At 38.0% G+C, this 13,209-nt stretch overlaps 1 protein-coding gene across 1 annotated transcript in view; it reads left to right on the top strand.

The window, feature by feature from the left end:
- Positions 1-13,209, top strand: part of LOC122125126 (rho GTPase-activating protein 7-like) — a 179,943-nt gene that overhangs the window by 67,011 nt on the left and 99,723 nt on the right. The window lies entirely within an intron of this gene.

The raw sequence follows: 13,209 nt of genomic DNA, 5'->3' as shown, positions 1-13,209 counted from the left end.
CCCAATAACTGTAACCTATTGTCTTCCTTCTTTCTTCTTTCTTTCTCTTGTGAAAATACTGTGAGATCCTTGGAGAATAACATAATTCAAAGATATCCAGGATTAATGGAAGGACTCCAGAAAATGAAAATGATGAGAGGCTAGGGAAGAACATGGGGTCAATCAATGGTCCAGGCACTAGAATGAAAGCAAATGGTACTGCCTGTTGAGAAGACTCTTTCTTCAATTGTATGACTAGCCAAAAAGTACATCAAGTTGTTCCTTACTGCTCACAAATAAGAAATTGCTTTGAAGGATTAGGCAAAGCCTAACTTTTGGCATCATTTTTCAGAGAAAATTTTGAGAAAATACACAAGAACTTTTAGTCAGATTTCATAAAGCAGAAAAACATACTACTTTCTTATAAAATATTTTCCTATATCTAAAGATGTAGGCTGGGAAGGTGGTTCGTGGTAGAGTGCTTGCCTCGCATGCATGAGGCCCTGGGTTCGATTCTTCAGCACCACATAAGCAGAAAAAGCCGGAAGTGGCACTGTCGCTCTAGTGGTAGAGCACTAGCCTTGAGCTGAAGAACTGAGGGACAGTGCCCAGGCCCAGAGTTCAGTCCCCACAACCAGCCAAAATAAAATGTTGTAAATGGTTCTATAATTCTTATCTGTTAGCTAGAGATTAAAATATCAAAAAGTTCTCTTCAGCTATTGTCAAGTTTTATTAACAAATGGGTATTCATCCAGATAAATTCTTATACTTCTGTATGCTTAAATATATAAATAAATGGTTTTGCATAGGACCCATGGTTTCCCTTATTTGCAATATCTAGTATGTGTCTGAGTCAAGCAGAAAAGCTCAGATAAGGTTATGTTAGGGAAATGAACCCTAAGATATGTATTCAAATGTTTTTTTTTCTTTCATGCAATTGTTTCTAACACATTTATAAGATTATTTATTTGTTGCTTTGTATGTCCCTCCTCCACGGTATAACCCCTGCTTTCATTGTATTTGATGTTATAATTTGTGGAGGGGAAAGGGAAAAGCAAATCGTTTAAATAGGGATACAGGTGGACCCATTGCAACAATGAGATGTACAAGTCGTTATGTTGAAAACGAACTTTACAACTTTGGGGGGGGGGTAGAAGGAGGGGCAGCGAGGAGGATTGGGTGGGGGGGGTAGGGGGAGGATAGGAAGGGATGGGAAGGGGAAACAAAGGAGGAGGCTACAATGCTTGATAAGAAATGTACTCATTATCTTGCCCATGTAATTGTAGCCCCTCTACACAGTATTTTCACAATAAAAAAAGAAAAATAAATGAATAAATAAATAAATGGTTTTGTTTGGGCATGTACATCTCTGTACTGTGTGTGTGTGTGTGTGTGTGTGTGTGTGTGTGTGTGTGTGTGTGTGTGTGTGATACATAAAGTGTTCTGTGACACAGAATATTGTCCTCCATCTTTCTCCTCTCCATAAATCCTATTGGAGCACTTCTTTAAGAGTGGCTGAGTCCCAGGTTTGGTTGAGCAGACATGTCCTGCACAGGAATACAAAACTAAAGCAATGAGTTAGGGTTGATGGGCAGTCTCCTGTGTTTTACTCATCAAGTAGTGAACCCAAGCATAGGGGCACAACCACCCTAAAAGACTTTTTTTCAACATCCATTGAAGCTCTATGTATGTCCTCATTACTGAATCCATGTGAATAAACCTGCTCTATTACACAAGGCCACTAGTTGAAGGATGAGTAGCATTAGAACAGATTGAAACAGTTTTCTTTCATTAACTGTTTAGGTTATTTCCTGTTCTTTAGCCATTAGAAAAAAAATTACTTCATTGAATAGTACTACATGAATTACTTTTACATATGCATAAGTAATTTCTGAGCATAGGTGTCTGAAATTAGAATTGGCATGTTGACCAAGTTGTCCAAGATACTCCAAATCACACTCTAAAGAGAAAGCAACTTACAAGTTTAATATTGCTAACTTTCCATGTGCTCAGGTGTTTACTTTTTTATTTTTGACAATCTGGTAGACAAAAGTATCATAATTCTCTTTCTTTAGTTAATTGGTACAGAGGGGTTACAGTTACATGAGTAAGGTAATGAGTACATTTCCTTTCGAGCATTGTTACCCCTTCCTTTGTTGTTCCCCTAACGTCCCTTCCCCCCCACCTCCCCAACTCCTTCCTGCCCCTCCCACCTGAAGTTGTAAAGTTCATTTGCAACATAGTGTCTTTTTTGTATTTTTTATTGTAAAAATACTGTACAGAGGGGTTCAGTTACATGAGCAAGGTAATGAGTACATTTCCTATCAAACATTGTTGCCTCCTCCTTTGTTTTTCCCTTACCATCCCTTCCCTCCCACCTCCACAACTACCCGCTCCCTTTCAACATAGTGCCTTGTATATCTCATTGTTCCAATGGGTCAACCTGTATCCTTGTTTCAGCATTTTGATATTTCCCTTCCCCTCCCCAAATTAGAAAAATGTATATACAAAGTGCAGGGCATCGGAATCAAATACAGTGACAACAGGGATTGTACCATGGGAAAAAAATATACAAAAGAAACAAAAAAAATCACATAGTACATTAAAAACAACAGCAACAAAGATAAAACCTCTTGTGTCTCTATCTTGAGGTTCATTTTGTTTAACATCATCTTATATGGTCATATCTACATAGCTTTGGACCTCTTCTACTTGTCTGGTAAGATTATCCTAGATGTATACTAGTTATTGCAAAAAGGGGAAATCATGGGACCTATGTTTCTTTGGGTCTGGATTACTTCACTTAATATAATTTTTTCCAAGTCTTTCCATTATCTAACAAATGGGGCAATGTCATTCTTTCTGATGGAGGCATAGAATTCCATTGTGTATATAGACCACATTTTCTTTCTTTTTTTTTTTTTTGCCGGTCATGGGGCCTGAACTCTGGGCCTGGGTGCTGTCCCTCAGCTCTTCAGCTCAAGGCTAGCACTCTACCACTGGAGCCACAGTGCCACTTCCGGCTCTTTCTGTTTATGTGGTGCTGAGGAATCGAACCCAGGGCCTCATGCTTGCAAGGCATGCACTCTACCGCTGAGCTACCTTCCCAGCCCTAGACCACATTTTCTTGATCCATTCATCTACTGAGGGGCATCTGGGTTGGTTCCATATCTTAGCTATGGTAAATAATACTGCGATAAGCATAGTTGTATTGGTAGCTTTAGTATGGCCTTGTTTGTGATCATTTGAGTGTATGCCCAAAAGTGGGATTGCTGGGTCATAAGGGAGCTCTATGTGGAGTCTTTTGAGGAACCTCCATTCTGCTTTCCAAAGTGGTCGAACAAGTTTAACTTCCACCAACAATGCAGTAGGGTTCCCTTCTCTCCACATCCCCTCCAGCATCTGTTGTTATTAGAGTTCTTGATTATGGCCATTCTAACTGGGATGAGCTGGAATCTCAATGTTGTTTTGATTTGCATTTCTTTTATGGCTAGAGAAGCTGAGCATTTCTTCATATGTCTATAAGCCATTCTAATTTTCTCTTCAAGTTAAGTCTCTCTTTAAGTCTATAGCACACTTATTAATGGGATGTTGTTTCTTTGAAGATTTGTTTTCGGTGAATTTAATTTAGCATATTTTAGATATGAGGCCCTTGTCTGTTGTATGGCTAGTGAAGATCTTTTCCCAGTTCGTGGGCTTTCTATTGTCTTGCTTGCTAGCTCTGCAGTTTCATGCAATCTTATTTGTCCAATCTTTCTTTGATTTGTTGTGTTTTTGGGTCTTTACTAAGAAAATTTTGGCCTGTGCTAAGAAGCTCTAGAGTCTCTCCTATTCCTTCCTGTAATGTTTTCAAGGTGTCTGCTTTGACTTCAAGTTCTTCGATACATTTGGAGTTGTTTCGGGTACAGGGTGTTATATAAGGATCTAGCTTTAGTTTTCTATATCACCTAGATAGTCTTAGAGTCTTTGTTGCTACTGTGGCTTGGAATGGGGGTCTGTTTTATTTTTACATGACTAATAGCAATTTGCATTGAAGTATTCTTGTGTTTACATTTACTAAAACATTGAACCTATGTAGTGTAATCCACTGTCAGGTTGTCCTCTGGGATAGCCAAGGCCACGTTCTCTTCCTTTGCAGGGCAACCATCTGCATCTTGCTGTTGCATTGGTGGAGACATCAGGTGCAATGTTACCTAAACTATGTGAAGGCGAGTACACTAACTTTTCCTTTGTTTTATGCAGGTTTTTTCAATGTCTCAGCATTATTTCTGGTGCCTGTAATCAGTACCTGGCATTTTTATTAGGATGAAAATACTTTCATCTTTGTTAGCTTCAAGAATATTTTTAAGTTTATTTTCTTTTTTTGGTCATAAGCAGGTGATATTGAATGGATTTGAAATGTTATAAATCCCCTGCTTGACATTGATTTGTTGTATTTTTTTTCTTTAATCCATTAGTATGGAGATTAATGGCTTTCTTGTTGTGGAATTACTCTGGGTGAAAATCCAATTCCTGTTGTCCTAATTTTCTCAGAAACTGTCAAAGGGTTTCTGTGTAATTTATGGCAATATTCTGCAACCCTAGCTATGCCATGAATACAGCCAAGATCTTTAAAGATCAGAATGGCTTCTCCTTACCTATACCCACTTCATCAGTTTATCAAATGAGGTTTAACATGTGGATGTTTCAAAGCTATACACCTACACCCGTAATTTATAACTGCTCATGTGTGAGTCCAAGATTCCCACAGTGGAATCCCCAGCAGCAAGAGTGATGGCAGCATGCCTTGCAAAGTTATTAACATGACAAGTGTTTCGGGGCTGGGATGTAGCTCAGTGGCAAAGCACTTGCCTAGCAAGTGCAACATCCTGGGTTCGATCCCCAGTACCAAAAAAGAAAAGACAAAAAAATACAGTTAAAATTACAAATGTTTCATCTCATCACAGACTTACTGACTAAGCAGCCCTTCCAAGATTCTGGTGCATGGTAACTTTTAAAAATTCTCTAGTGCAATTATATCAAGGGTCAGAAGAAAGGAAGAAAGAAGTAAAGACTAAATCATTAACCCAGACCATTTTATTAATTGTGATGTTTTCAATATGCAGATTAATAACAATAAGATGGTCCCTCAGCATACGAGTCAGTCTATTCGTTTGTTGCCACATAGGATTCATTCCATTTCTCCAAGTACATATAAATTATATGGGAAATATATCCTTTTGATCATTTTTAGAGTTGAAAGAAATGCTTGTTAACCTAAAAGTGAACAAGGTGACTGAATAAGAGGTAAAGGAGATGTGAATTTTCCAAGTCTGAAAATTCCAAGTTTGTATCCTTAGGAAAAACAACTTAATGTCTACAGTAACTTCTCTCCTTAGGAAAGAAATGAGAGAGTTAGAATGGACAATTTATGCCTATAAAATGTGAGTACTTTTCCCTCATGTCAAAAACTCACAGACTCCTCTCTCATGATAAAAGATGCACAAAGGCCACTAACTTATTCATGAAAGATTTAGTACAAAATATTCGTAATGTAACTGATCTTAATATTCTAAAGATGTCAGGAAAGCAGCTTCAGGATTTTTTTAAATTTTATTGCTCAAGAGAAATCAGAATGGCATCTCTTTTCATCCGTGAGTATAACATAAGACAAAAAACTGAAAGAAAAGAAAACAGAAAATCTCATTCACAGAGTTATGAACTAAAAGGCCAATTATGGACATTCATTTAAGAAAGCCACCCTACAAAATTCCTGCCCTTCACAATGGTATGCACTTGGAAGCCAAGAGTTTCCAACACTTACCCGGGTGGGGTGAAGTATGGTAAGCCCAAGGAACACTGTCATGTGAATTAAAACAGAGTTGCTAGATAAAACACAGGGCACCTAGCAACACCAGCTTCCAGAGAAACAACAAAAAATGTTTTCAGATTAATATGTTCATGGCAATGGCGATGACTACTTATACTAATAAATAATTTTAAATAAAACTGAACACTCAGATTTTATTTTCTAAAGCTGGTCATGCTACTTGCAAAAGAAACCAAAAGTTCTTGCTCACAAGTACTGTGCTTGCTACACAGGATTTTTTATTTAGGTAGTTTTATAGTTTGATTAATATGTTAGGAGTATAGTAGATTGCCCCTTATATAGTATATTGTGTGGTATAAATATATAACTATATAATACATTATATAGTTATAACAGTGGTTGGACTCTAAATTGTTGACATTTAGGAAAATATCAAGAAAAGTGATGACAGGTGAAACTAGAAAAATAGACAGAAGTTAGGTTATATAGGACCTGTGTATATGTGTGTATATATATATGTGTGTGTGTATGTGTGCATGCACATGTGTTTGTCTCTGTCTGTCTGTCTGTCTCTGTATGTGTGTGTATGTGTGTGTATGTGTGTGTGTGTGTGTGTATGTGTTTCCCATTCTCTCTCCCCTCTCTCATACTGGAGCTTGAACTAGGGCTTTATGCTTGCTCAGTGTGTTTACCTGTTTGGCCCTCTGCCACCTGAATATTCTTTCAGTTCGGCCTTTAATTAGTTAATTTATAGATGGATTCTTCTACCTAAGCTGGCTTCAAACTTCAATCCTCCAGATCTCAGCCTCTTGAGTAGCTAGGATTACACGCATGAGACTGCTTCCAGGACCATACAGAACTTTATTTTTCCCCTTTAAGTGAGATCCTTTCATGCAATGTATCTTTCTTTGTTGACCCTTGGAAATATCTTCAATATTCTTAAAAATAGTTAATGAGATTAGAGTGTAAATGATGTTTCTTATATTTTTGATCCCAGAAAAAAAATCCTATCTCCTTTAAAACTTGAGCCAAAGCAAAGAGTTACTGGAAGTTGTCTGGAAAGAGAGAGAGAGAATAAGAAGTTGACTTTACGTTCTCTAATGTATTTAGTGGTCTTGAATGTCAGTCTGAAACTCTAGCCTTTTAAAAGAAAGGCTGGTTTCAGAATGCTTACCAACATTATTTAGGCAAAAATTATTTCCTAGCCCCCAAATTGGAGCTTAAAATATAGGAAGGAAATTTATCTTAGCTATTTCTGGGATGGAGAGGACTGGATGTCCCTGCCATTTGCCCTACTTCATACATGCCACTTGAGAGCACTTCTAAGGATTGGCTAGACATCTAAATGTCCTTTGAAACTGTTTAGGGTCTGTATAGGCAACTTAACAAAAGTTCCAGCTAAGAACTGCTCCATTTTAAGCCTAAATGGAGTTTAAAAATCAAGCAAAGGAAAAACCAACTATCATCACACGTCTTATAAATGAAAGTAGATTATTAAGTAAATTGCGATGGCTACTACCCATAATATTAGGCCATGATCACTGGTTATAATTACATATTAATTAGAAGATTCTTTGCAGCTACTTTAAATAGCAATGCTATTAATCTTCTCTATCATCTAATTTTATGATATTGGCATGGCTATCGTGAAGATATTTATTAAAGAAATGTATAATAATTTATATAAATATTATTAAATATAAATATTATTAAGGAATTTGGGGGCAATTAAATGTATCTGGGAAATAGATGATAGCTGCTGGTCTGTTTTAGTTCCTCCCTGTCTACTGAATTTTCACACTGAAAAATAGCGAATAAAAATTACAGCTTTCATATTTAACTTGCCTGGAAATTCTGACATGGGATTACAACATTATCTTCAGCTTCTGACTGTCAATTCAGATGAAAATCTTCACTGCTTTCTAAAGAAAAAATAAGTAAAGATTTAATAACTGTGTCGTTCTTTAGACAGGATATTATTTTAAGAAAGTCTAGGGAGAGGAATTTATTGTCAAATGAATGTATAACATTAATATGAGATTGCAGACTAGTCCAGCTGGCTATAGATCAAATGATTCATGGTGAAACTGAGCCAAGGCCTTTGCTAAAAGGTCCCTTTCTTTCAAGGGCAAGCAAAGAGTATTACCAGCCCAGAATATCCAGGAAGATGCATTTGGAATTAAAGTCAGTATTGGGGCCAGAACGTTGAATTAAGGATCAGGAAGTCTTGGTTCTATTCCTGGCCTGGACTTGAATTTATTATGGCTATCTATGCAATGCCACAGCTCAGGGACAAGCAGAGCATTCAAGCAATACTATACGTGCCCAGCCAAAAATCCACTGTTTGAAAGCAAGTAGTCTTTTCCTGGTGGATTTGTTCTCTTCCACATGCTTGCCGTTAGAAGAACAAAGTCAGTCTGGGACTAGAAGAGGCATCTTCTTACCTCTTTTCAGCGGACTCATAATTCTCCAGTCTACAGAATGTCTAGGAATTTGCATACACATCCCTCACGTAGTATGTTTGCTAAAACAGCCATCAGAAAAGAAAGCACATTGGGTTTATCTTCTACTGATGAAAGGAAAGAAGGGTTGTGAAGTCTTACCAGTTCAGTACACATGGGGCTAGGCACCACAGGCTCACCCCTGTAATCGTAGCTACTCAGGAGGCTGAGATCTGATTCTGAAATTAGAAGCTACTGGGCAGGAAAGTCCATTAGATTCTTATCTCCCATTTACCACCAAAAAGCTAGAAGTACAGCTGTGGCTCAAGTAATAGAATACTAGCCTCAAGCAAAAAAAGCGAAGGGCCAGCACTCAGGTCCTGAGTTCAAGACAGACAGACAGACAGACAGAAAAGATGGGCCCAGGAAGCTGTGTTTATCCCTCTTCCCAAATTTACCAGCACAAAACTCTTCATTGCCAAGATTAACTAGCTCTTCAGAGAAAATACGGATCATCTCTTCTGTTTTCAAGTGACCTCCAAATACTTGAGCCATACTAAGTTTTGGACAACAAATCAAATAGAAGTGTCTATCCTAAGCTGCTTAGGCTCTGATGACTTTCCATAAATTGGAACTCTCTTACACAGCAGCTACACACATTATCTGCACCTTGACAAGAGCTGGTTGCAGTGTCAAGGCAAGAGAACGTTTCCGTGCTTTTACTCCACAGGACATACGCACTACTCGGGGACAGGAGACAGGCATCACTCAAGCTCAGCTCACAATCAACTGAATGTTTCTCCCTCATTAAAAGCACAGGTGTTGGCTTTCCCATGAACAATAATAACCCATATGTTTTCTAACCGACACCAGATTTTTAGGCGGCATTAAAGAGGGCATACAGAACATGGCAGGGACTGACTGCCTACTCTGCCCTGATCAGAGAACACATGCACTCATTTATTTCATTCTGAACAACAACTATCAACTGAGCCATGGACAGAACTAGGTCATATTCAGAGAAAACAGAACTAGTAAGGATTTGAAAATACGTTACATGACAAATGATTGAAGGAACTGAAGGCTGAGGCGAAGCCCCATAGTGAAGTGTGTGTTTAGCATGGACACAGGCCTAGGTTTGTTTCTCATTATGAAAAAGGGACTGAGAAAATTTCACCAAAGAAAGAGGGAAGGAAGGAAGGAGGGAGGGAAGAAGGAAAGAATCATCTAAATAAGCATAACATGGTTGTTCAAATATTTAAAGTTCAGTTTTGTAGGATACATATTATTTATTTTTTCTAGACCTGGAAGTGTAACTGACAACTAGAGGAATTTTACTTCATCATATTCAAAAAATTACAGCTATACATTCACAATATAGAATAAGGTTTTATTTGTTTGTTTAGTGGAAGAAATAGGTTGCATTTTAGAGGCTGATGTACATCGTACAAAGTATAACCATGCAAATGTACTTTGACTGACTTAGGTAAGCATTTAAACAACTAGATTTCTTACCGTTAATTCTTGTGATCATTGGGGTTCTTAAAACATAGTTCTTGCCTGGTACTGGTGGCTCATGCCTGTAATCCTAGCTACTCAGAAGGCTGAGATTTGAGGCTTGTGGTTCAAAGCCAGCCTGGGCAGGAAAGAGTCCATGAGACTCTTGCCTCCCATAAACCACCAGAAAACTGGAAGTGGCGCTGTGGCTTAAGTGGTAGAGCACTAGCCTTGAGCTGAAGAGCTGAGGGACCGCTCCCAGGCCCAGAGTTCAAAAGTCCCAAGTCCAACAAAGAAAAAAAAATAGTTCTCTAGGCCAGATATCGATGGCTCTCATCAGTAATAATAGCTATTCAGGAGGCTGAGATCTGAAGAGCTTGATTTGAAGCCAGCCTGGGCAGAAAAATCCAGGACATTCTTGTCTCCAATTAACCAGCAAAAAGCTGGAAGTGGAGATGTAGTTCAAGTGGTAGAGCACCAGCCTTGAACAATAAAACAAAAAAATCCTCTGTTAACAGAATAGAAACAAGATTATAAGTGTTGAGCAAGATTATACAAGTCGAGGAAAAAACAAATGATGGTCCCCGTGGGTTTTTTCATTTAAAATGCTAATTATAAGAAGAAAAGCAAGAGAATGCTGGAAAATAACCTGGACAGGGAGTGAAAGATCCAGGCAGGCTCAGAGCACTGCAATTCTGCTTCTGTATTTCCATATCCTTCATAGTTAACTGAGGTATCCAAGAGAAAAACTGAGTAATTGAAAGAAATCTTTCTATTTAAGCAACAATATATGAATATAAAAATGTTTATTAAGGAACTTCACAAACAGTTCAAGGAAAACTAATAAAGAATCCTGCAGAAGATAGCACACCATATTTAAATACATAGTATACTTACCTAAACCTACAACAAGAGCAAATGCTAAGAAAAATGAATTTTAAATAAATTACGTGCCTGGGGCTGGGAAGGTGGCTCAGTGGTAGAGCGCTTGCCTTGCATGCTCGAGGCCCTGGGTTCGATTCTTCAGCACCACATAAGCAAAAAGAAAAAAACCGGAAGTGGCGCTGTGGCTCAAGTGGTAGAGCATTAGCCTTGAGCTGAAGAGCTGAGGGACAGTGCCCAGGCCCAGAGTTCAGGCCCCACGACCGGACCCTAAATAAATAAATTAATTAATAACGTGCCTTATTTCAGTTTTCCTCTATTGACTAAGCCATAATAACAACTAATGGTTTAATGAACCGTGCTTATATTCAAGTCAGACTGTAAGAATGAATCTGTATCTTACTCTATTGCTTCCCCTAACATAGAGCTGCCTACATCGGCTCTCAAAAGCCACTTCATTGTGAACTTCCTTCAACTCTGCGTTCTGTACTTTCTTGCTGGCTTGAAGTCCTCCAAACGCAACAAATCGGGACTCTGTTTTAATTTAGAAGTCCATTTACTAAACATACACCTACCTACTCCTGTCTACCCATGATTTACCTCTAAGAAATATGTTTTCTAAATAATTCTCTCTTCTTTTCTACTTCAATCTCAAAATATATAGGCCCTGGCTATAAATTTGTTAATTTTTTTTTCAGAATAGCTATGTGATACATCTAGCTCAGACTTAGCAAAAAAAAAAAAAAAAAAAACTACTAGCATTAGAATAATAATCTTAGAATAAAGAGTGTGTGTTCATCCTGGGAATAAAAAAAAAAAGATCATATAAAATGATGCTTATTAAAACAAAAAAAAGAGTGTGTGTTCATTGTCCTAGATATTAGTTAGGTTTAAGGTACCAAACATTCTTGATAATAAGTATTTAGAAATCTAAAAGTTTCACAACTATAGTAAACCACTGCTTTACTTGCATCCTGCAATGACTACCATTGTACAAAGAGGAGTAACTCTGATCAAGACTTACACATGGATGCACTGTACACAGAGATGGACATGTTAAATTGAAAACACTTGTATGACTATTTGAAGATAGTAATATGCAGTAATAAATACATAACCAGAAAAATCAGACTCTAATATATTAAAGATGACCTTACCAAATGTCAAATGGCATGCAACTACAGAAGGAATAAAAATATAAAACTGCATTAGTTTTTTTTAATTACAAAAAAGAGTGAACTTTACCTCTTGAGAATGACCTTTAAATCAGAAGTTGCTTTGGCTCCTATCTGCATCTAGCCTCTTTCTAGACAACTATTTGTTCCCTATCCTCCCCCACAACCACTTCCCCTTTTTCACTCTCCAAATCTACTCACTGATGTTCATTGGCCAAGTTCATTGCCACCTGAGGGTCATTGTATCACTACCTCAGTCTACTTAGAACACCATGTTTCCCGTTCACCTCCATCCTATACTTCTTCCTCTTGATCATTCTCTTTATCCTTTTCTCCTCCTTTTCTCCCCTCTCATCCTCTCTCCCTATTGCCCTATCTTTTCTTTTTTTTGAGTCATAAGACCTGAGCTGCTTTTGTTTAAGGCTAGCATTATAGCACTTTTAACTACAGGTCCACTTCCAGTTTTCTGGTAGTTATTAAGATAAGAGAGTCTCATGGAGTTGCCTGCCTGAACTGCCTTGGAACTGTGATCCTCAGATCTCAGCCTCTCAAATAGCCAGGATTAAAGGCCTGAGCCACCGGTGCCGATTCCTAATGCCCTCTCCTCATCCCTAGCATTTCCCTTGGTTATGGTTTGCCTCTTGTTTCTGTTGAAGCTCTTTCCTGACTACCTTTCCTAAGTAGGACATAATTCTTGCAGGCATTTTTACCTCATTTCCTGTTTGTTTGTTTGTTTTTCCTTTTCACACTTGTTCTCATTGGAAGCTAGCTTATTTATGAACTTGTTAACTTCCGTAGTCTATCTTCCTGTAGTTGATGTGGTTGACTATATTATTCAATAAAAACAGAAGGTGTCCCTATGGATATTTAGTCCCTTTAACCAGGCTTGTACTACACGTCTATCACAGAAGTAAAGAAGGAAGGAAAGTTATAAGAGAAGAAAAGTTAGTTCATTGGGCTTGAAGATGTTTTGTTACTCAAATACTGACTTCATGACTACATGATTTTGTTCCTTTAAAAGTACTATTTCATGGGGGAAAAAGTTTTTAAAATTATTTATTTTATGGACCATAGTAAAACTAAATCTCCACTGTGAAAATCATCCTGTCCAAAGCCAGCAAATACATTGCTGTGTTTAGACATGAGCTACTTGCTCGAGTTTAACTGTGGGTATACTAAAGTTTAGAACTTTAAAATACTAAAACTAGCTTTGAAAATGAAGATACTGATCTTTGCCCAAAACGTCATTTCTGAAGGTTTTAGGAATATGTAACAAACTAAACACTGGACACTTGAGGCTGACTGAAGCAGATATTGGTAAGGAAGCATCCATGGACAGGAAGGAAGGGAGGGAGGGAGGGAGGGAAGAAAGGAAGGAAGGGAAGGAGGGAGGTGAGGAGGGAGTGAGGTGAGGAAGGAGGGAGGG

This window comes from Dipodomys spectabilis, unplaced genomic scaffold (assembly GCF_019054845.1).
Source record: "Dipodomys spectabilis isolate Male_0828 unplaced genomic scaffold, ASM1905484v1 ptg000009l, whole genome shotgun sequence".
Taxonomy (NCBI): Eukaryota; Metazoa; Chordata; class Mammalia; order Rodentia; family Heteromyidae; genus Dipodomys; species Dipodomys spectabilis.
Note: the sequence above shows the minus strand (reverse complement) of the source record. Positions and strands in the feature narration are given on the sequence as shown.